The 22,567-nt window shown below is 44.5% G+C and overlaps 1 non-coding gene and 1 pseudogene across 1 annotated transcript; both read right to left on the minus strand.

Moving 5' to 3' along the window:
• Positions 1–11,648: 11,648 nt before the first annotated feature.
• On the minus strand, positions 11,649–11,723 carry Trnas-cga. Its single transcript has one exon. It is a non-coding gene; the product is annotated as a tRNA-Ser (tRNA).
• A 9,196-nt stretch (positions 11,724–20,919) lies between these two features.
• On the minus strand, positions 20,920–21,037 carry LOC124614168 (annotated as a pseudogene).
• Between the last annotated feature and the right edge of the window lie 1,530 nt (positions 21,038–22,567).

Below are 22,567 nucleotides of genomic sequence, written 5' to 3' on the forward strand. Positions count from 1 at the left end.
AACTTGACGTCTGAGTACAAATGACAGCTCTGCCAATTCACTGCCCTTTTATACCTTGTGTACGAGATACTACGATCATCTGTATGTGTGGGTATCGCTGCTCCATGACTTTCGTCACCTCAGTGTGCTAGCGGGTCTGCCTCTCGTGATACATAGTAGTCAATTCCGCATTGCATAGGGATAGCTGGAAGCTTTTGTTAGGACAGTGTACATGTCCTTTCGCTCTTGTCCTACCGCTGTATCATATGGCACTCGATGGCATTTATCTCCGATGCAGTCCCCTGAAGCAGTAGCTCGGGCTGCAGATTTCTCCTGCGTGTAGCGGAGGTTCGGCGCTGCCGCTGGACGGCTCTCCGAGCCCGGGCTGCGCCTGGCGCTCCATAAATCGCCATTAATTTTTGGGTGCGGCGCGTCGAATGCGACCCCTCGCGCCGCGCCTGCCAGCCGCGCGCCTAATGGCGGCGTGGGCGGCACAAGGGCGCGCTGTGCTCGGCCGCTAATGAGCGCCGGGAATCAGCGAGCCCATGCGTCCTTCCAGACGCCATCGCTCACGCGCCGCGTTAGGCTCTCAAAGGCGGCGCGGCGCAGGGGGCCAAACCACCCGAAAATTGGGAGCCGTTCCTCGCGCCGCCGATGTACACACAAAGCAAACGCTCTGGGGTCCCACGAGCGCGTGTCGAGGCCTCCTGCGGGCTAAGTTGATGCCAAAACGACAACAGCCGTGTACCGCAAGTCTCTAGAGGAAAGGAAGTTTCCAAATGATTGGAAAAGAACACAGGTAGTCCCAGTCTTCAAGAAGGGTCGTCGAGCAGAAGCACAAAACTATACGCCTATATCTTTGATGTCGATCTGTTGTAGAATTTTACAACATGTTCATTGCTCGCGTATCATGTCGTTTTTGGAAACCCAGAATCTACTCTGTAGGAACCAACATGGATTCCGGAAACAGCGATCGTGTGAGACCCAACTCGCTTTATTTGTTCATGAGACCCAGAAAATATTAGATACAGGCTCCCAGGTAGATACATTTTCCTTGACTTCCAGATGGTGTTCGATACAGTTCCGCACTGTCGCCTGATAAAGTAAGAGCCTATGGAATATCAGACCAGCTGTGTGGCTGGATTGAAGAGGTTTTAGCAAACAGAACACAGCATGTGGTTCTCAATGGAGAGACGTCTACAGACGTTAAAGTAACCTCTGGCGTGCCACAGGGGAGTTTTATGGGACCATTGCTTTTCACAATATATGTAAATGACCTAGTAGATACTGTCGGAAGTTCCATGCTGCTTTTCGCGGATGATGCTGTAGTATGCAGAGAAGTTGCAGCATTAGACAATTGCAGCGAAATGCAGGAACATCTGCAGCGGATAGGCACTTTGTGCAGGGAGTGGCAACTGACCCTTAACATAGGCAAATGTAATGTATTGAGAATACATAGAAAGAAGAATCATTTATTGTATGATTATATGATAGCGGAACAAACACTGGTAGCAGTTACTTCTCTAAAATATCTGGGACTATGGGTGCGGAACGATTTGAAGTGCAATGATCATATAGAATTAATTGTTGGTAAGGCGGGTGCCAGGTTGATATTCATTGGGAGAGTCCTTAGAAAATGCAGTCCATCAACAAAGGAGGTGGCTTACAAAACACTCGTTCGACCTATACTTGAGTATTGCTCATCAGTGTGGGATCCGTACCAGGTCGGGATGACAGAGAAGATAGAGAAGATCCAAAGAAGAGCGGGGCGTTTCGTCACAGGGTTATTTGGTAAGCGTGATAGCGTTATGGAGACGTTTAGCAAACTCAAGTGGCAGACTCTGCAAGAGAGGCGCTCTGCATCGCGGTGTAGCTTGCTGTCCAGGTTTCGAGAGGGTGCGTTTCTGGATGAAGTATCGAATATATTGCTTCCCCCTACTTATACCACCCGAGCAAATCACGAATGTAAAATTAGAGAGATTTGAGCGCGCACGGAGGCTTTCCGGCACTCGTTCATCCCGCGAACCATACGCGACTGAAACAGGAAAGGGAGGTAATGACAGTGGCAAGTAAAGTGCCCTCCGCCACACTCCGTTGGGTGGCTTTCGGAGTATAAATGTAGATGTAGACGTAGAACATGTGACCCACAAGCTCGCAACTGCGGTGAAATACGTTTGACATCAAGTAACCCTTTCTGCTGAGGATAGAAGTTGAAGTAATGAATTGAAATTTGTACCCAGACTGGGACATGAACCGAGGTTTCCTGCTTACAAGGCAGATCTGTTATCCACTACACCACCCTGGCAATGTGGGTAACGCAGCTATACTACCCTACTGCAATCCCCCCCCTAACACGAACATCGCCGGCCGTTGTAGCCGAGCGGTTCTAGGCGCTTCAGTCTGGAACCGCGCGACTGCTACGGTCGCAGGTTCGAATCCTGCCTCGGGCATGGATGTGTGTGATGTCCTTAGGTTAGTTAGGTTTAAGTAGTTCTAAGTTCTAGGGGACTGATGACCTCAGATGTTAAGTTCCATAGTGCTCAGAGCCATTTGAACCATTGTGAACACGAACATCATTTCACATTTCAGGCCATCCTGATTTTCCCTTTCTTAAATCCTTAGTTTTGCCGAGGCTCTCTGATACTGAAATAGCAACCCAGCTTTGTACCTAATGGAGAAATCCTACCTGTAGCTCGGCGTAGGTGATCTGTTGACCTGATGGAGACATATTCCTAGAGATGTTTCCTGTACACATACTGAGTCTCAACTTTATCTTCGATTAGGACACAAACTGAAGTGATGAATTAATTTTGATAACATCTTCATGGGTATAGGCACTGCAGTTGGATCTAGCCTGAGAATTTACTCTTTAAAACGACTCCATGTGGGTAACTTCATTTCGTCTTGACTGGGGTATTTGTATTTAGTATCGGCTTTGGAATTCTTGAAATAATTGCCACTGAAGGAGTGGAACAATGTGTTTCGACCGACGCCCACCGTGAGATTGAATAGGTCTTTTGCGGCGTTGCAGGCACGTGACGTGATAAGGAAACTATATAACCGTAACAGAGACGAATGAGGAATCATTCCAGCGAGAATACGGGCCACAAAAGAGGATATTAACTGACATGAGCGACTATAATATAGGTCAGATTATAAAGATTAGCTTCAGGCTGATATTTTAAATTCGAGATAAGTTATTAAACACTACCAACTGTTGTTTCTTGAGAGAACATGTGAGAATTCCGGTTCAATTAGGCGAGTAGCGAGTCATCTTTGACTCGAACTTCTGTAATATCTTTGTCGTCAACGGGGCTTTAAACTCTAATATGCATTCCTTTCACTCGCTTTTCTACGAGATGTGAGGATACAGACTTTACAATCGGAACAACTAGGAGTTTTTAGTTTTTTCTTTATGGAAAAATACCGAGTAGCTTCGTGGTTACGAATACACGTTGAGCTCTAGGTCCCTCTATACCTGACTGTGTAGATCAGTTCAGGCGTTGGGTGGTTGGGGAAGGAGACCAGACAGCGAGGTCATCGATCTCATCGGATTAGGGAAGGACGGGGAAGGAAGTCGGCCGTGCCCTTTGAAAGGAACCATCCCGGCATTAGCCCGGAGCGTTTTAGGGAAATCACGGAAAACATAAAGCAGGATGACTGGACGCGGGATTGAACCGTCGTCCTCCCGAATGCGAGTCCAGTGTCTAACCACTGCGCCACCCCGATCGGTAGTTCAGGCGTCTGAGAATGACAACGGCATACCATCTCCAACAGGACCAGGCGTAATAAGGTACTATGGCGTTGAAAACATCGTCGGACTGATTACTGTTTTACTTACACCACTGATCAGGACCAGCAGCACTCGGTACGGTGATTGGTGTGATTGCGGGCCGTTGTGGCCCATAGATACACCGATGACCGAGAAACAATACTTTGTTAATTTTAGATACATACTATGTCATTAACAATGTGAGCCAGACGCCTCACTACAGCCTCAAAGGTCGGCAATGTCTGAGAGGCGTCGGCTTCTGTCCTGATGAGAGGAGCAGCGACAGTGCCCTACAATTCTGTCGTGAGACAAAGTGACGGCCGATGGTCTGATAGTCAGCCAATTCCTTGGCGTCAGCGGCGCTCCGTGTTGCGCTGCAGTACAGCAGACGCCCACACTTACGCAACTCACGCCCGGCGGCTTCTACCGCACAGGCGAAGGAAGCCCGCTGTGCACGAGACATGACTCGCTGACCTGTAGCAGGAGTCGGAAGGCCGCAGGCGTGAACGGAAGGACAGCTGTGCTATGGCACTAAGTCCCGCAAACTGACTCAGTGCTGGTCTCGAACCCAAGGCTGCAGGTGATGAGCTCCAGTCTTCAAACTGTTTGGCGTGGACCAAGTGTTGTGGTGGTCCTGCTGGACTCCAAATGCCTCTGCTCAAAGGTCTGCTATTACCATGATGGAAAAAAATCGCAACATCAAGAAGGAGTTGTGCGACATAGACAAAGGTTGGTGGTAGTAGTGATCCTACATCTAAAAGATGATGTATGTTCACATTTCTCGCCAGCCGCATAAGAGTGGCGCTAGTAGCGCCATAATGAGGCTGCAAATCAGGCTTGCTTTAAATAAACGCTTTAAGGTTCGTGAGCGTTAGTTACCTTTGAGACTGGACGTGGTGCGTTGATGTTAATCAAGAATGCCTTTAAGGCGACAAAGACCCCATTATCAACACCTCATTGATTTTGAACGAGGTCGTGTAATAGGCCTACGAGAAGCTGGATGATAGCTGGCAGCAGTGGTCACGAAAATGTACGGTCGCAAGAAGACCAGTCTCCGGACGTCCACGTCGTACTACAGCGAGGAAAGACCATCGTGTTTGGCGTATAGCTCAGCGCATCGTACTTCATGTGCAGCAGCAATCTGAGCAGCAGTTGGCACCATAGTGACACAACGAACCGTTAAAAATCGGTTATTTCAAGGACAGCTCCGAGCCAGATGCCCTGACCACAAACCACCGCCGATTTCCGATTTCAGCGGTGTCAAGCGAGAGCTCACTGGAGGGCAGGGTACACATCTCTTGTCTTTTCTGATAAAAGCTGGTTATGCCTTGGTGCCAGTGATGGCCTTGTGTTAGTTAGACAGACGTCAGTTGAGGGTCTGCAACCAACTTGTCCGCATGCTAGGCACACTGCACCTACTGTTAGAATTATGATCTGGGGTGTGATTTCACATGACAGTAGGAGCAGTGTCATGGTCATTCCACACGCCATCAGTCTGGTGATTCGACCTGTTATGCTGCCATTCGTAAACAGCATTTCAGGAGATGTCTTCCAGCAGGAGACAGCTCGCCCACATACCGCTGTTGTAACCCAGCATGCTCTACAGAGCGTCGACATGTTGCCTTGGCCTGCTTGATCACCAGATCTGTGTCCAATCGAGCACATATGGGACATCATCGGAAGACAAATCCAGTGTCATCCTCTTACAGCATTAACCGCCCCTCTATTGACTGACCAAGCGTAACAGGGATGGAGCTTTACCCCACAAACTGACATCCGGCGCAGTGGTTAGCACACTGGACTCGCACTCTGGAGGACGGCGGTTCAATCCCGCGTCCGGCCATCTTGATTAAGGTTTTCCGTGATTTCCCTAAATCGCTTTAGGCAAATGCTTTGAAAGGGCACAGCCGACTTCCTTCCTCATCCTTCCCTAATCCGATGAGATCGATGACCTCGCAGTTTGGTCTCCTCTCCCAAATCAACCCAACCCAACCCCAACACCGGATATTAATGTACCAACATTTCATATTTGCAATGGCTTATCTCGCACTTACATTACCCTGTGATACTGCAGTGTTCATTACTGAAATATGTTACGGAGACAAATGTATTCCAGAAATTTCATTAATCTACATTAATTATTGCCTAGTGTTGGGAATGTTATCCGTCAGTGTATTTGGTGCGTTGAATGTAGCTTACGTCAAGTGTAAAAGAATGTAACTTAATACGGATGAGATAACTGTCCTGTTAAGTTCAAGTAAAGTATTAGAGATGTACTGGTTCACACAATCACTTTGGTTAAGTTCAAATGGCTCAAATGGCTCTGAGCACTATGGGACTTAACATCGGAGGTCATCAGTCCCCTAGAACTTAGAACTACTTAAATCTAACTAACCTAAGGACATCACACACATCCATGCCCGAGGCAGGATTGGAACCTGCAGCAGCGCGGTTCCGGACTGAACCGCGTAGAACCGCTCTGTCACAGCGACCGGCTTTGATTAAGTAGCTAGGTGTAAAACTGCCAAGCTGTATGAAACGGAAGGAGAATGTAATGTCGGCAGTAGGAAAAGCAATTCATTTGACTTCAGTTATTGGGAGAATTCTGGGAAAATGTAGCTCATCTATGAAGGAGGCTGCGTATAAAAATTGGCAAGAACCGTTCTTAACTATTTACTGCTGGTGTGTTAGAGCTTACTTTTGTAGTGTTTGAAGTCCCGCCCAGGTCAGATTGAAGGACGACATCGAAAAAATTCGGTTACCAGTCAGAATGTTGTGTACTATTTCGTACGCAATGGCAAGAATAGGTGGGCTACTAAGTGTGCAGCAGCTGTCGTTATAGGAAAACTGGCAGAAATGATTAGCGAACAAGTAAATACTCTAAACGAAAGCTTTACTTAAATTCTAGAGTTGTCCAAGCATACAAAGACTCTTTGCAAATGAACATTCTGCAATAAACTTCAGTTAACACAACAGCAACAAGAGCATCGTACAGAGAGACTCACCTAATTAATGCAAGTGCGATAGTCAGGACTGCGACTGGAAGACATCTTGAGGATGACTCCATTTCGACTGGGCCGCGCCTCGTTGCGAATGGGCTCTATGGCTGCAGCCAACCATCCTATATTGCGGCGGGAGAGGGCGCTCGTGGTACTGAGCCACTGGAGGAGTAGTTCAGCAGGAGTGCTCCATTGCGTCCGCCGCATCCCACATGACCACTGTTGGCGTCTGGCGGAAACTTGCGTTGCCGTTGTTGCCGTTAGCAGCTGTGGGAAGCTGGTGTTATGATATCACTCTATGATACGACATGGGCAACATGCGAGTGTTACGGAGATGCTTCGTGAACTCAAATGGAAATCCCAGGAAGGAAGACTACACTCTTTTTGGGAAACACTGTTGAGAAAATTTAACAGGACAGGCTTTTGGGGCTGACGGCAGTACAATTCTACCGACACCAGTGTACAATGCGCGTAAGTACTGTAAAACCAAGATAGAAAAATTAGAGCTCATACAGAGCCGTAAGGAACGTTGTTTTTCACTCGTTCCATTTGCAAGTGGAACTGTAAAAGATACTGGTGCACGATACCCTTCGCTATGCCCCGTATGGTGGTTTGCAGAATACGCATGTAGATGTAGATGTACCGTCGCCAAGCTAACACAAAAATCAGCGCTAATATGTTCTTTGGGCACACTGAAGCGCACGCCATAGTCAGACGCGGCCGAATGACACTGCTGGGGCCCTACTCTGTATCGTTCATACCGATCATTGCGGTAAATTAGCCTCGATAGCGACGGCATTTTCGGTTCTTTAGACAAAGTTGCTATACTGTAGGCTTCTGAGACCTGTTATCGATCGGCCAACCTGCCGATTTTCCGACAACTGTACCGAGAGGTGGTTAGGTTTCGGTATTGCCACTCGTTCCGTTCTGTGTGAGGCTTTTACAGCTAGAATTTGTCATTTTAGAAACACTGAGTGGTTCTAGTTTCGGATTTAGTGATTGTTTTACTGAAGAATCACTAGGACGCATTCGAGTTGAAAGTGAATTCATAATAGACTGTTTTTCCTTCGTTAGAAATATGGTTTATAGTGTTTCACTCTACTAGTGACTTTGCGTACTTTTTCCCGCGAATGATTTAGTTAATAATTATCGAAACCCGTTTACAACTTTTAAGTAACAATGGAGAGGACTTTTGTAAAGCCTGATAGTGGAAACCTTCCAAAAATTCATGGATTTAGGACTTATGCCCGCATTGTTCGGCAACGAAGTCAACTTGCGTCCCCCTCCGTTAAAATCGGCAGGAATAGAGAGCTCACTGATTACTAGTTGTAACGTTGTTTTCCGATCGCTCTAGAAAATTTTGAGAGATACAGTATATATTATTTATTAACAGTTGGGCTCTAAACTGTGTTCTCTGACGTGAAGGACGTCTCGGCAAAGCAGCTGACGGCAAAGAAGTCGCGTGTGGTTGCGGAACCCGTGCTCAGCGGCCGTTTGTGCTGCCAACGGCGGCCGCTTTCGCTGGTGCTCCGTGGTGGGACTTTGTGCGCCTGTCATCGAGCGTTCTTAGTGGAAATGATGTCAAATTCCCAAGCCTGAAAGTATTGAATCTTACTAACCAAGCTTCCTTTGTGTCCATCGAAAAAGCGGGTCGCACACGCTCTTCTTGTCTTCTGAATCTCTCAGGACAAGTGTATTAAGGTTCTCGTTTGACAGGAATACACGTCATGTTCAACCTACTGCCCTGGAAGTCCATGACTGGTTATATGATAACTTCGATATTTCAGGAGATACTGCTGGATTCACCAGAGAATGATAGTGAAAAGTATTGTGCGTTCGTTAAGTTGTATAATGCTGTTTTGCAGTTCAAGATTTTAAGAAAACTCAGAGAAAGTGATGATCCTTTTAGTATGGGTGACATATGTGAACTGAAAACTGTTAGAACTTTGCATCTGCCCCCAGAAGTAGGAAATAATGATTTACTACAGGTGCTTCCAAAACATGGCCAGTTTAAAGTATTGAATTTGAAAGATGGTCCAGTACGTACAAGATTCAGTGTTACAATGGTATACGTTCAGTGCAGATGTTTATAAAACGTGGAATCCCCTCCCACATTATGGCAGCGGGATGTAAGGTACATGTTATCTACTCATGACAGAACCTTACACGTCTCTTGTGTAACGAGCAGGGGCATCTTCGCGCCTTCCGCTAATGTATAGGACAGTAGTAAAACCACCCCAATGAAATGTACAGAACTACAGCTCAAAAATGGTTCAAATGGCTCTGAGCACTATGGGACTTAACTACTGTGGTCATCAGTCCCCTAGAACTTAGAACTACTTAAACCTAACTAACCTAAGGACATCACACACATCCATGCCCGAGGCAGGATTCGAACCTGCGACCGTAGCAGTCGCGCGGTTCCGGACTGCGCGCCTAGAACAGCGAGACCACCGCGGCCGGCGAACTACAGCTGAGCTCATTTGTTGACTTACCTCCTTTGATTAAAGAAACGGGAAAAAGATCACTGAATGACCAGGCAGTTAGCGATGTACTCATTTCCAAACTGTACCTACTTCGTAAGGTAACAGCACAAAAGCGGTTCACCTGGAGATTTATCGAAAAGGTAGTGCCACCGAGACGAGAGTGGAGGATTATCTCACTTCAAATGAACCTCAGAAGAACAGAATGCGGCCACTGGAAAAGGAAAGCTCGAACTCAGAAGAGGACGATGATGGGAAACCACCACTGACACCAAGAAATCAAAAGTCTGATAAAGCAATAAATTTACTGACAGAATTTGAGTTGGAAGCAGAAAATGAAGTGCAAGTTGTGGTACGTAAGTCACATCAACCAGATATAACAGAACGCCTGAGCCTAATACCACAAGAAAGTAAAAAACAATTGATAGACGAAGGAACACAACAGGCTACAACGCAGTATCGGCTGACATAGACTTCAACATTTGCAAATGAAAATGAAAACAAGACAGGAAGCAAATCGAAATACTCTTTGCAAAATACTCTCACTGTCACTGACGAATCAGTTGAGCACACTGCCAGGGACACAGAGAAAATCACCTGCAGTCATAAGTCTTTCAACCACCAAAGTCGAGCAAAATCGTCCAAGCAGAAGGTCAAACCAAACTTAACCGGGGTAGGCCATAAAATGTAGAATGAAGAGGAGAAAGTACAACACAAAAGCACACAAAAGATTTATATGGAGAGAGAAACGAACAGATTCTGAATTCGAACAAAAAAATAAAACATATGAAGTTAGAAAATATTAACTACTAACTACGTGGAAAGTGGAATAGGGCTCACGTCCGTAACGTTAAATATTTCTGGGAATAGAAATATAAAAGATGAACATTTAGGGGAAATTTCTTAGAACGAATGATATTGATATTGCCTTCTAGCAAGAAGTCGTCTTCGAAGAGGTAGATTTCTTTCAGACATATAAAGTATATAATAATAGCAGAGGATCCTGTATTTTAACCAAAAATGAATTGGGATTGAAGGACGTAGAAAAATAGCCGGGAGGACGCGTTGCAAAAGGCGTTCCCAATCAAACAACAGAGCTGCAACGAAAAAGTTTCTCAGCGGTGATGTCCCGTATTTTCTGAGACAGACAAAAGGCGACATCCTCATCGCAGGAGATTTTAATTGCATTTTAAGGGCAGTAGATTCAGAAGGCAGAACACCCTGTTTTGTGGTACTTTGCAAAATATGGAAGATGTAATTGAGCGGCTTGCCATTATACGTAAACTCACAGCACGTATGTCTCAGTAGCAGCAGCATCAAGGCTTGACAGGACTTACATCACAACAGGAGTAACTGTGCCAGATTACGACGTTGTCCTTGTCTCCTTTTCCGACCATCACGCTGTAACTGTTAAAGTAAAAGGTCTACCTCGTCTCTAAATAACTGACAGAGGATACTGGAAATTATATTTTTATCTGCTCCACAAAACATGGCAGCTACAGATCGTGGGTTACCCGGAAACGTTTCTTCTGTAACGCGACTGAGTGGTGGGAGAAGCTTGTAAAACCCGGTGTTCGACAATTATTTGCAAATGTTGCCTATAGGATTAATGAAAACAAGAGAAATAACATCGATTATTACTACCGTACCATTCGTGAACTGCAAGCAATAATAGACAACGGGGAAAACCGAGCAAATGATTTAAAGAGATCAAAAATAAAATTTTAGAACTGCAGTAGAATTAACTAAAAAGGAAAATTATCACCTGCAAGGATTATGAGTATATTACAGATGAGAGCTGGAGTATTTATCACCTCATAAGAGAACGGAAAAGGTGCAAACAGAGATATATTAGTATCACACTGTCTACGGATGGGAGTGAATATATTAGTCGCGAAGGGGTCAAAGAACATTTCCAAGGACTGTACTGAGCACAATCATCTGATCCTCTAGAAACAGCACAATTACTACAAAATTGTACTTCGCATCTAACAAACGAAAGTATCACTATGTTTTGAGAACCAGTATCTGAGGAAGAGGAAGAAACTGAAGATGATGTCAAAAGTTTCCCAAAACGTAGGAGCCCAGGAGGAGAGGGTATTCCCAATAAACTTTATAAAATCTCCTGGTCAGTTATTAAAGAAGAATTCATGGAAGTAGTGAGAGAGAAACAGGAACGCAGACACTTATACTCCGAAAAAGAAGCCAGAATCATCATATTCGTCTCTAAGAATCCGATACCTCGAAGAATAACGTACTTCAGGCCGATAACGGTGTTGTGCGCAGACTCGAAAATAATTTCTCGTGCCATGGTGGCAAGTTTAAAACAAACTCTTCCAGACATCACTGGACCGGAACAGAGGTGTAGCATACTTAACAAAAGTATTATAAAACTTCCTGGCAGATTAACACTGTGTGCCGGGCCGAGACTCGAACTCGGGACCTTTGCCTTTCGCGGGCAAGTGCTCTACCAACTGAGCTACCCAAGCACGACACCATGAATCTTGCAGGGCTGTCCATAAATCCGTAAGAGTACGAGGGGGTGGAGATCTCTTCTGAAGAGAACGTTGCAAGGCATCTCAGATATGCTCAAAAACTTTCATTTCTGGTGAGTTTGGTGGCCACCGGAAGTGTTTAAACTCAGAAGAGTGTTCCTGGAGCCATTCTGTAGCAATTCTGGTTGTGTGGCGTGTCGCATTGTCCTGCTGGAGTTGCCCAAGTCCGTCGCAACGCGCGATGGACATGAATGGATGCAGGTGATCAAACAGGATGCTTATGTACGTGTCACCTGTCAGAGTCGTGCCTCGACGTATCAGGGGTCCCATGAACCTCCCACTGCACACGCCGCACACTATTACAGAGCCTCGACGGGTCCCATCCGATATCACTCCACCTGAACACGCTCCACACCATTACAGAGCATCCACCAGCCTGAACATTCCCCTGCTGACATGCAGGGTCCATGGACTCATGAGGCTGTCTCCATGCCCGTACACGTCCTTCCACTCGATACAATTTGAAACGAGACAGGTCCGACCAGGAATATGTTTCCAGTCATGAACAGTCGAATGGCCGGCCTCTGTGGCCGAGCGGTTCTAGGCGCTTCAGTCTGGAACCGCGCTGCTGATACGGTCGCAGGTTCGTATCCTGCCTCGGGTATGGATGTATTTGATGTCCTTAGATTAGTTAGGCTTAAGTAGTTCTAAGTCTAGGGGACTGATGACCTCAGATGTTAAGTCCCATAGTGCTTAGAGCCATTTGAACCATTTGAACAGTCCAATGTCGGTGTTGAAGGGCCCAGGCGAGGTGTAAAGCTTTGTGCCGTGCAGTAATCAAGGGTACACGAGCGGGCCTCCGGCTTCGAAAGCCCATTCGATGATGTTTCATTGAATGGTTCGCGCGTTGACACTTGTTGATGGCCCATCATTGAAATCTGCAACAATTTGCGGAAAGGTTGCACTTCTGATCGCTGAACGATTCTCTTCAGTCGTCGTTGGTCCTATTCTTGCAGGATCTTTTCCGGCCGCAGCTATGTCGGAGATCTGATGTTTTACCAAATTCTTGATATTCACGGTACGTTCGCGAAATGGTCGTACAGGAAAATCCCTACTTCGTCGGTACCTCAGAGATGCTGTGTCCCATAGCTAGTTCGCGGGCTATAATACCACGTTCAAGCTCACTTAAATCTTGATAACCTGCCATTATAGCACTAGTAACCGATCTAACAGCAGTTTCTTTGGCGCTTCCACATACAACCACCCGCCTTCGCGCGCGCACTAATGTGGCAAGAGCGCTGACGCCGTGGGCCGGGACGTGCCATTTCTCTACATTGGTTCCAGTGTGAACGGCCGCGGTTGGGCGAGCCGAGGTGGGCGTGTGTCGGCGCGGCTGTATTATTTATGCTCCGCGCTGCGACAAGGCGCGCTCTCATGGCGCACAGAGGCCGGCATTGCCGCAGAGACTGCCTCCTTATCGGGCGCCGCCCCCGCCTTTGAAGTGCCGCCTCGCCGTTAAATACAGCGCGGCCAAATTTCGAAGAATACTAACGAGAGGCGCACCAGAAAAAGCGGAGCGCGGCGCCCGGCCGTGGCCGAGATGTTGTCTGGCTAATGAGTTTTCTGCCGGTGGTCCCGAGCCGGCCGTGAGCGGGCCCGTCCTGCCCCAGGTGTCGCCTGCCTGCCCCGTGGCGGCACCGCCGGACACCGCTAACATCGCAGAGGCAACTCTCAAGAGACCAACGAAACGCGGAAGCGCCGTCTCCGTTTCTGGCTGTTAGCACCGCAAACGTTTCACTACTACTTCTATCTGTTGTTGTTGTTGTTGTGGTCTCCCGGCCGAGGACTTGTTGCCGGCCGGTGTGGCCGAGCGGTTCTAGGCGCTTCAGTCTGGAACCGCGCGACCGCTACGGTCGCAGATTCGAATCCTGCCTCGGGCATGGATGTGTGTGATGTCCTTAGGTTAGTTAGGTTTAATTAGTTCTAAGTTCTAGGGGACTGATAACCTCAGATGTTAAGTCCCATAGTGCTCAGAGCCATTTTTTTGAAGATTTCTTAAAAACAGCTCTCCGCGATATTCTATCCTGCGCAAGCTTCTTCGTCTCTGAATACCTACTGCATCATACATCTGTTTCAACCCGCTTTCTGTGGGATGGTATGCTACAATTTTACCCCCCCCCCCCCTCCCACATCCTCCACCCCTCACACACACACACACACACACACACACACACACACACACACACACAAAAATGGCTCAAATGGCTGTGAGCACTATGGGACTTAACATCTGTGGTCATCAGTCCCCTAGAACTTAGAACTACTTAAACCTAACTAACCTAAGGACATCACACACATCCATGCCCGAGGCAGGATTCGAACCTGCGACCGTAGCAGTCGCGCGGTTCCGGACTGAGCGCGTAGAGCCGCGAGACCACCGCGGCCTGCACACACATACACATATATATATATATATATATATATATATATATACTCTTCCCTGCGTTACCAAATAGACGATTCCTTGCTGCCTCAGAATGTGTCCAGTAAACTGACCCTTTCTTTTATGTAGATTGAGCAATAAGTTCCTTTCCTCTTCAGTTCAGTTCGGTACCTACTCATTATTTATTCTGCCTCCCCGTCTATTCTTCAGCATAATCCTGTCGCTCCGTACCTCAAAAGCTTCTATTCCCTTCTTACGTGGACCGTTTATCGTCCACATTTCACTTCCGTACGTGGCTATAAGCTAGCAAAGGACTTTTTTCAGAAGTGCTTTTCTTGCTATTCCCAGTCTGAATTGTAACATGCTCTCTACTTTCCTCGTCATCAGTTATTTTTCGACCCAAATACCAAAACTCATTTACTGTTTTTAGCGTCTCATTTCCTAATCCAATTCCCTCGGCATCGCCTGATTTAATTCGACTAAATTCCATTACGCTTGTTTAGCCTTTGTTAATAGTTAGTTACCTTCTAACCGTTTTTCAAGAAACTATCCATTTTGTTAATCTTATCTTCCAAACCTTTTTTCGTGTCTGACAGAATTACGTCATCAGCAAACCTCAAATTTTCTTATTTCTTTCCCCTGTACTTTAATTCTCTTCTCAAAATTCCTGCTTACTTTCCTTTACTGTTTCCTCAGTGTACAGATTGAAAAACGACATAGAACTTTTTCTCACTCTGTTCTCAGCTACTCATTCGCTTTCACGTTCTTCGGCTCTTGCAACTGAAATTTGGCTTCTGAATAAGTTGTAGTTAACCTTTCCCTCTCTGTATTTTATCACCGCTGCCTTCTGAGTTCCAAAGAGTGTATTCAAGATAACATTTTCATAAGCTTCCACTGAATCACCGAATGCTATTAATGGAGGTTCTCTTTCCTGTTATCGATCAATTCTGCGATAAGTTGTAGGGTCAGTACTACCTCATGTGTTCCTACATTTCCCTAGAATATCCCTGGAGTCAGCTTCTACATCTTGTTCTTCCATTCTTTTGCATATAATTCGCATAGCTACAGCTACATTTAACTCTGCAAGCCACTGTGAAGCGCGTGGCATAGAGCACTTCCCATTCTGCCAAAAACAATGGTTTCTTCCTGTTTCACTAGTGTGGTGTGCGCGGAAAGAACTCTTAAATGTTCCTGCAAGCACTGTATTTAATGTAACGTCTTCTGCTTAGTCCCTAGGGGAGCAATCTGTGATCCCGGCGGAGGTTCTAGTCCTCCCTCGGCCATCGGTGTGTGTGTTTGTCCTTAAGATAATTTAGGTTGAGTGGTGTGTAAGCTTAGGGACTGATGACCTTAGCAGTTAAGTCCCATAAGATTTCACACACATTTGAACATTTTTGGAACAATCTGTAAGTAGCTGTAACACATGGAAATATATGTGCAGACATTTTTACTGGTGACTGAGTACAGCGTACTGAACAATATTAGATCAGTGTTTACTATATTAGCAGACCAACGATTATAGCTATTTCGGATAATATGTTTTTAGGTTGGTTAGTGCCTCCAAGTACATGTGGCACAAGGAAGCCATTAATGTTTATTTTCAATTGCGCTGCAGGTAAGGCGTTAGTCGCAAAACGGATTGTCTATACTCACATGCATAGTACATTTCGCAGTGCAGTTACGACTGTGCAGAAAACATCAGGTAGTAAATTACATGACGTGTTTGTGGGAAGACTGTTCGACAGAGAGAGAACGACGAGCATGCTGCAGTTGATACGTGCTAATCTACCACTGATCGCAATATCTGTACCTATACCTATACCTCTCCATGTTCTTAGATTCCTCAGTTTGTACTATCTCTTGAATTTTTGGAAGCAGGTTTTCGCAAGATAGTTGGCGTGTTTCAATAAGAGTCTGGCAGTTCAATCTTTTCAGCATTTTTCTGACACCCTCCCGTAAGTCAAACAAACCCGTGACCATTCGTGCTGACTTTTTTGCATTCGTTCAAAATCACGTGGTAGTCGTATTTGGTACTCACAGATAATGAATGACAAGAATCCCTCTTCTATCCTAAGGAACACTGTGCCATAGCTTCTCCAGGAGTGAAAAACGACTTCACCTTTTATGGTGCAAGACCAGCGCTTTGATAGAGGTTCCGCTTCTACCGTGATGTGATCCACCTAGGTCTCATCCACAGCAACATATTCTTTTCAGTACGATCCAAATTTTGATTTTATTCAGCATCTACAAATCCGCCTCCCATATTACAGAAAGCTTTCTCAGAGTTAATTGGTCCTTGAAAATGTACGATGCCCTTTCTTCCTATATGGCAACGGTACCAATGACGTAACAATGAGGTGATTTGCTTTCGATCGTTAGAATAAATTCTTATTTTTCTCTTGTTCATAAAACTCCCTTTCCTCAAGACAAATGAAAATTTCGCCTTCAACCCAATCGAGCCCATAGGCTGATATATAGATGAGTGTGTCAGCAAAACTAGTTATTTTGCATCTGCATACCTTGGCTTCGCCATCTCATAACTAAAGTGTCACTTTCCATCCGAACCTATATCTCAGGGTATACGTAATTACAATTAGTCTTACGCACTGAACACAAGTAAAATAATAACTACTTCATCGTAACAAGCAGTATGACACAAATTCTGTGACGATGTAGTCCCATCATCTGTGCTCTGATGTACACAATCACAGCTCACTGGTACCCCTGACAATTAATGATCTTAAGCGATGCCACATATTTCACACACATTTAATGGCTTCTCGTCCAATAAGGTATATATACAGCTACCTCTGAATCTGCTCCGCAACCCACCGTGCGGTGCGCGGCAGAGGGTACCCTGTACCGCTACTTGTCATTTCCCTTCCTGTTCCTCTCGCAAATAGAGCGAGGGAAAAATGACTCTGCCTATATGCCTTCGTATGAGCCCTAATTTTTTGTATCTTATCTTCGTGGTTCTTACGCATAATGTATGTTGGCAGTAGTAGAATCGTTCGACAGTCAGCTTCGAATGCCGGTTCTGTAAATTTTCTCAATAGCTTTCTCGAAAAGAACGTCGCCTTCCCTCCAGGGATACACATTTCAGCTCCTATAGCATCTCCGCAATACTTGCGTAATGTTCGAACCTACAGGAAACAAATTTAGCAGCCTGCTTCTGAATTGCTTCGATATCTTCCCTCAATCCGATCTGGTACGACAAACGTTTTCCGGAAATTTGCCCTTCATCCATAGCTCTCAGTATATCGTATGAGAAAAACGCAAGCTGAGTTTCGCACGAGCGATGCTTTCTAAAATCATGCTGATTCATGGACGTAAGTTTCGCAGCCTGAAAAAAGTTAATTACATTCTAATTGAAAATATGTTCAAAGATTCTGCAGTAAGCAGAAGTTAGGGATACTGGTCTTGCGCACTTTCTCAATGATTTGCCCAGTGTTTGGATCATTGCGGTGATATTAAAGTGGATGAGCACCACATGGCATGTCTGAATTCAACCGTCCACATTTCAGCTGTTGATAATGAAGAACCAGACACTGTACACATCTTCAACTATTTTGCTAGAGGAACTTTTATTGTTCCAAGTTCCGATATTGCGATCGCGGCGTACTAAGTGTGTTCTTCATTTCCAACCATACAGAATCGCTCCACAGCACAGCATCTGTACCTTACAAAATACTTTGCTAAAATTCCGTTGGAGAGAAACCAAAAGCATGAATATTGTGACTGCACAGTACTCCCATCCATTCATTCGAACGAAACACATACGATAAGATTACTTGAAAATTAGGTAAACAAAACTATTTCTTACATCATTGTTGCCTCTTATGTTATTGTGTAATATGTACCAACGTACCAAAAACGAAATCCTATTAATGTCAACGACATCTCATATAAGACCGATAAATTTTTTCCTTGTCATCGTATGTCCAATAAATCTGAAGAAAAATAAACTACGCCTGTGACACAAAAGATTTTAGACAATAAAACTATCTGTTGTTCCTATTCTGCATCCATCTCTCCGCCTAATCAAATATAATTCTGTTCTTTAATATGTGGTCGAGATTTGTTACTGTTTCTCCGGCGCTACAGTCTGGAACCGCGCGACCGCTACGGTCGCAGGGTCGAATCCTGCCTCGGACATGGATGTATGTGCTGTCCTTTGGTTAGTTAGGTTTAAGTAGTTCTAAGTTCTAGGGAACTGATGACCTCAGAAGTTAAACCTCATAGTGCTCAGAGCCATTTGAACCATTTGTTTCTCCGGTTTTCCTTTGTCTGTGCAGTTTCATGTCGCAAACTAGCCCTGTGTTGATCAACCGACAGACAGCAAGTTCGAATCGTGTCGGTGGAAGCAGGAAGCAGTAAGAGGAGATGAGTTGCTGCCGTCCCGACAGAGGGAGAAATGGCTCTGAGCACTATGGGACTTAACATCTGAGGTCATCAGTTCACTAGAACTTAGAACTACTTAAACCTAACTAACCTATGGACAACACACATCCATGCCCGAGGCAGGATTCGAACCTGCGACCGCAGCGGTCGCGCGGTTCCAGACTGTAGCGCCTAGAACCGCTCGGCCACACTGGCCAGCCGTCCCGACAAACTGTGTGCCAGTGTTAAGAGTTAAAACCCAAACTTCTCCAGTGTTTCAAGGAGCAAGAGCTTGTGACACAGTCGACGCTAATTCGTCCATCAGATCTAATAAAGCAGACTGACACTTCCCCTGCTTTCATCTCCAAAGTTATTCGTAACAACAAAAACAAAGTGCAGCGCACATTTTAATCGGCTCTTTATTACAGATATACGCTTCACATTGCCCTGATTTAAGAAATGAGGTATTACGCCAGCTTTTCAATATATCCCACGAACATCCTTGCAAATCGCCTTAGAGTTTTGTGTCGAACAACTGGTAACAAAAGAAAACTTACAGTCGCTACTAATTCCTTCCACAGGCACCGTTTCTCGTCTGTTCACTATAAACTCCTAAACTGTTAGTTTAGCTGGCTACTCAATTTTAACACCCTTCCGCGAAATCTTATTTTAATTGCTTCCAATTACTCATTTATTTTCCATTGCCAATATTTTGAATCTGGCCAATATCATTTTAAATATTATGTTTAGTTCCAAGATCGTCCGCCTCAGTTATAGAGAAAGGTTCATAAGAACCTGCTATTGCAACTGAAATAACGAAATTTCACTCTGGTCGTTTCTTACTTATCGCAGAATGTATGTGGCTAACGGATCATTGTATTCTTTCAACGTTAGTGATAATTGGTAGCTTGAGTGATTATGAACTGACAACATGTAAGTTTATATTCACATTAACGTACGCACGATGGACATGAAGCCAACACCGTAGTAGAACAACGTATGCTGATTAGATAATCATATGATGAAAAGACTGCAACAATGTATGATGGGATAAAAGAAATTGTTCAGATCGTTGAGAGAGACATAAATTTCTGATGAGAACTGAAAAAGGAAGAGAAAGAAAAATAGTGGGAGAACATGGACTGAGTGAAATGAATGACACAGGTATCTATCTGGTGGAATTTTGCATAGCGCGTACGTTAATCAATACCAGCACTTGGCTTGAGAATCATGATAGAAACTTGTACACGTGGAGGAGTCCTGGACATACCGGAAGGTTGGGAATTACATAATGGTAGGAAAGAGATCTCGAAACAAGTTTAAACTGCTGAAGACTGACAGTGGTGCACAAAATGCCCTCCACGACATACAATAAAGTAGCTTGGGCAGTGTAGACGTAGATGCAAATAGAACCGCTGATTTTGCGGTTAATATTTCTTATTAGTTTACTTAATTGTCAACATCCTTTTATAGTACCACCTCTCAAATTCATCGTTTATCCTCATTTTAGAGTGTTTATTTGTTTGTTGACATGTGACTTACATAAAACTGCCGTCAGGTACTATCGTCTGCGTAGCATGGTGATGAACATGTTTATAAAGTAGATATTACAGTCTAAAAGTATGTTATAATGTTTCCATTACTTAAAACCAAATAATAACTTAATCAAGTTGTAAGAAAAATCCCACAAATAAGACACTATTTTTGTTAGACTGTCTCCATTATAATCCAGAGTCAAAATTGGATACCAACAGTGTAAATAAATGCCCCCCTCCCAAAATGTACTTTGAGCAACAGAAACGAAAAGTTTCTTCGTTATCACTTGCGACAAAGTTGCCTTGTGATGCGCTTCATCAATCATGAACCCATTTTTTCTTGTCTAATGGCAGTCTTCTTACTTGTTTAATGCTACCTGATAACCTCTTCATGTCAGAGTAGCACTTGCATACGATAGCCTAAATTGTTTGTTCGATATATTCTAATAAGTTCCTTCTCAGATAGTTTTTGCTGTCTATGGATCCTGCTAGAACAAAGTAAATTATTCCCGTAAGTCAAACACATGTATTACCATATGGTCTCTTCATCGATATAGTGTTTTTGAAAAATTCCTTTCTGTGCTGATTCTGCGGAGAACATCATTTCTTAGTTTATTAAAACTAAACTCCGTCCGAACAGGCCATGAAGGCCCAAGGGTACCGACCGTCCGCCGTGTCATACTCACCCCACAGGCATCACTGGATGCGGATATGGAGGGGCATGTGGTCAGCACACCACTCTCCTGGCCGCTGTCAGTTTTCGTGACCGGAGCCACTACTTCTCAATCAAATAGCTCCTCAGTTTGCCTCACAAGGGCTGAGTGCACTCGGCTTGCCAACAGCGCTGGACAGACCGGATGGTCACCCATCCAAGTGCTAGCCCAGCCCGACAGCGCTTAACTTCGGTGATCTGACGGGAACCGGTGTTACCACTGCGGCAAGGCCGTTGACCTCTTAATTAGTTTACTTAAAATTCATACCAGATCTCAAGCGCGTCGTTTATCTTCTCTTCTGGTTTTATTTTCTCCAATGCTGCAAGTACAATGGTTCTCAACCTATGGATAACTACCCCTTTGGGGGAAAATAATACTTTCTGAGAGTAAAACCAACGAGGTGTCGATTATACTGTAAGTAGAGTAGCCTGTTCACATGTTTGTATGTTGACAACTCTATAGACTGTATTAACATCGCTGACAGCTCTCTGCATCCCCAGTAAGAGACTCCGTGGTTGGACGGACTAGCTGTTAACACTTAGCAAGCGGACGCCTTGGAAGTGTGTCCTTCATGGAGACTCAGTGTTGGTAGGACATGCATTGTAAAATGAGGATGGATGTAGTTGGTAATGTTTGTGTAGTGGAATTACTGACGTATGTATAATTTTTGGAACTGGATGTCACATGAATAAGGTAAAAGCTGCTAAATACATTGTTTGCTCTTCAATGAAATCTTTCTTTTGCTAACCATATGCCTCCTTATGCCTCCTAATAGTTAGAGCATATAGTAGTTAAAATCTTTTTATTTAGCTGGCTGTAGTTGCTGCTTGCTGTAATTGCTATAGTTCATATTATGAAGATTTCCTGTGAGGTAACTGACTTATGAAAAGTATGGGTTATTGTTAGGATTTCTTCCAATTCAGGGCCATTCTTTTGTGTTAATTATTTGAAGCCATATTGTTTTTCTATAGCAGTCAGATTACGTTGGGCTTGTGTATTGTGGGTAATAAATGAATAAGTTAAGTTGAGTTGTCAATGTCAGGGAAAATCCCATAGGTCAGTGTTGAAAGGATAAAAATAAGTAACGATACAATAGGTTCAGTTTCACTCAGTAGTGTCACTTACACAAAGAAGTTTCACCTGGCGACCCTGCCAGGATTTGCACCTGGAATCTTCTGATTTTACTTGTAGTGTGAATTATTAGTGCATGATTAGAAATTAGTTATTTTTTACTGCTGGCACATAATTCTATGTATGGAATTTCCTTTGTACTTGTAGATTCTTGTTGTTGTACTGTGTTGTCATAAGCAAAATAGTTGTGGCATGCATGTGGATTTGCACAAAGTATCTCGCAGTCACTTTTGCAACTAATTAGATGTTGATTATCTTCAGTGTTATTTTAGTGTGACTTCCTGTTTTTACTTTTCGAATTGTTTTTTGTGTGTTATTGTGCAAAATAGTGGTGAGTGAAAAGTGTAAAACTAGGCTGCAAAGCAAATTGAGAAATGACAGTGATGATGAGTGTAGCTTGTTAGCACCACCTATTAACGAATTGACGAATGTTCAAGGCAATAATTTGATAATAGTGCATAGGGACATGGACCAAGCAGTAAATAAGGGGGTAGAAATTGAAACAATCCGTGAACAGGGAACTATTGTTGATCGATCGGTCGGTAACAGTTCGCCTCAGGAATGCGAAATAACAGAACTTGATCTTGCAAATACCGTAGATTCAGGTTTTGTGTGAATATACTTTTCTCAATTAAGT

Source organism: Schistocerca americana, chromosome 4 (assembly GCF_021461395.2).
Source record: "Schistocerca americana isolate TAMUIC-IGC-003095 chromosome 4, iqSchAmer2.1, whole genome shotgun sequence".
Lineage (NCBI taxonomy): Eukaryota > Metazoa > Arthropoda > Insecta > Orthoptera > Acrididae > Schistocerca > Schistocerca americana.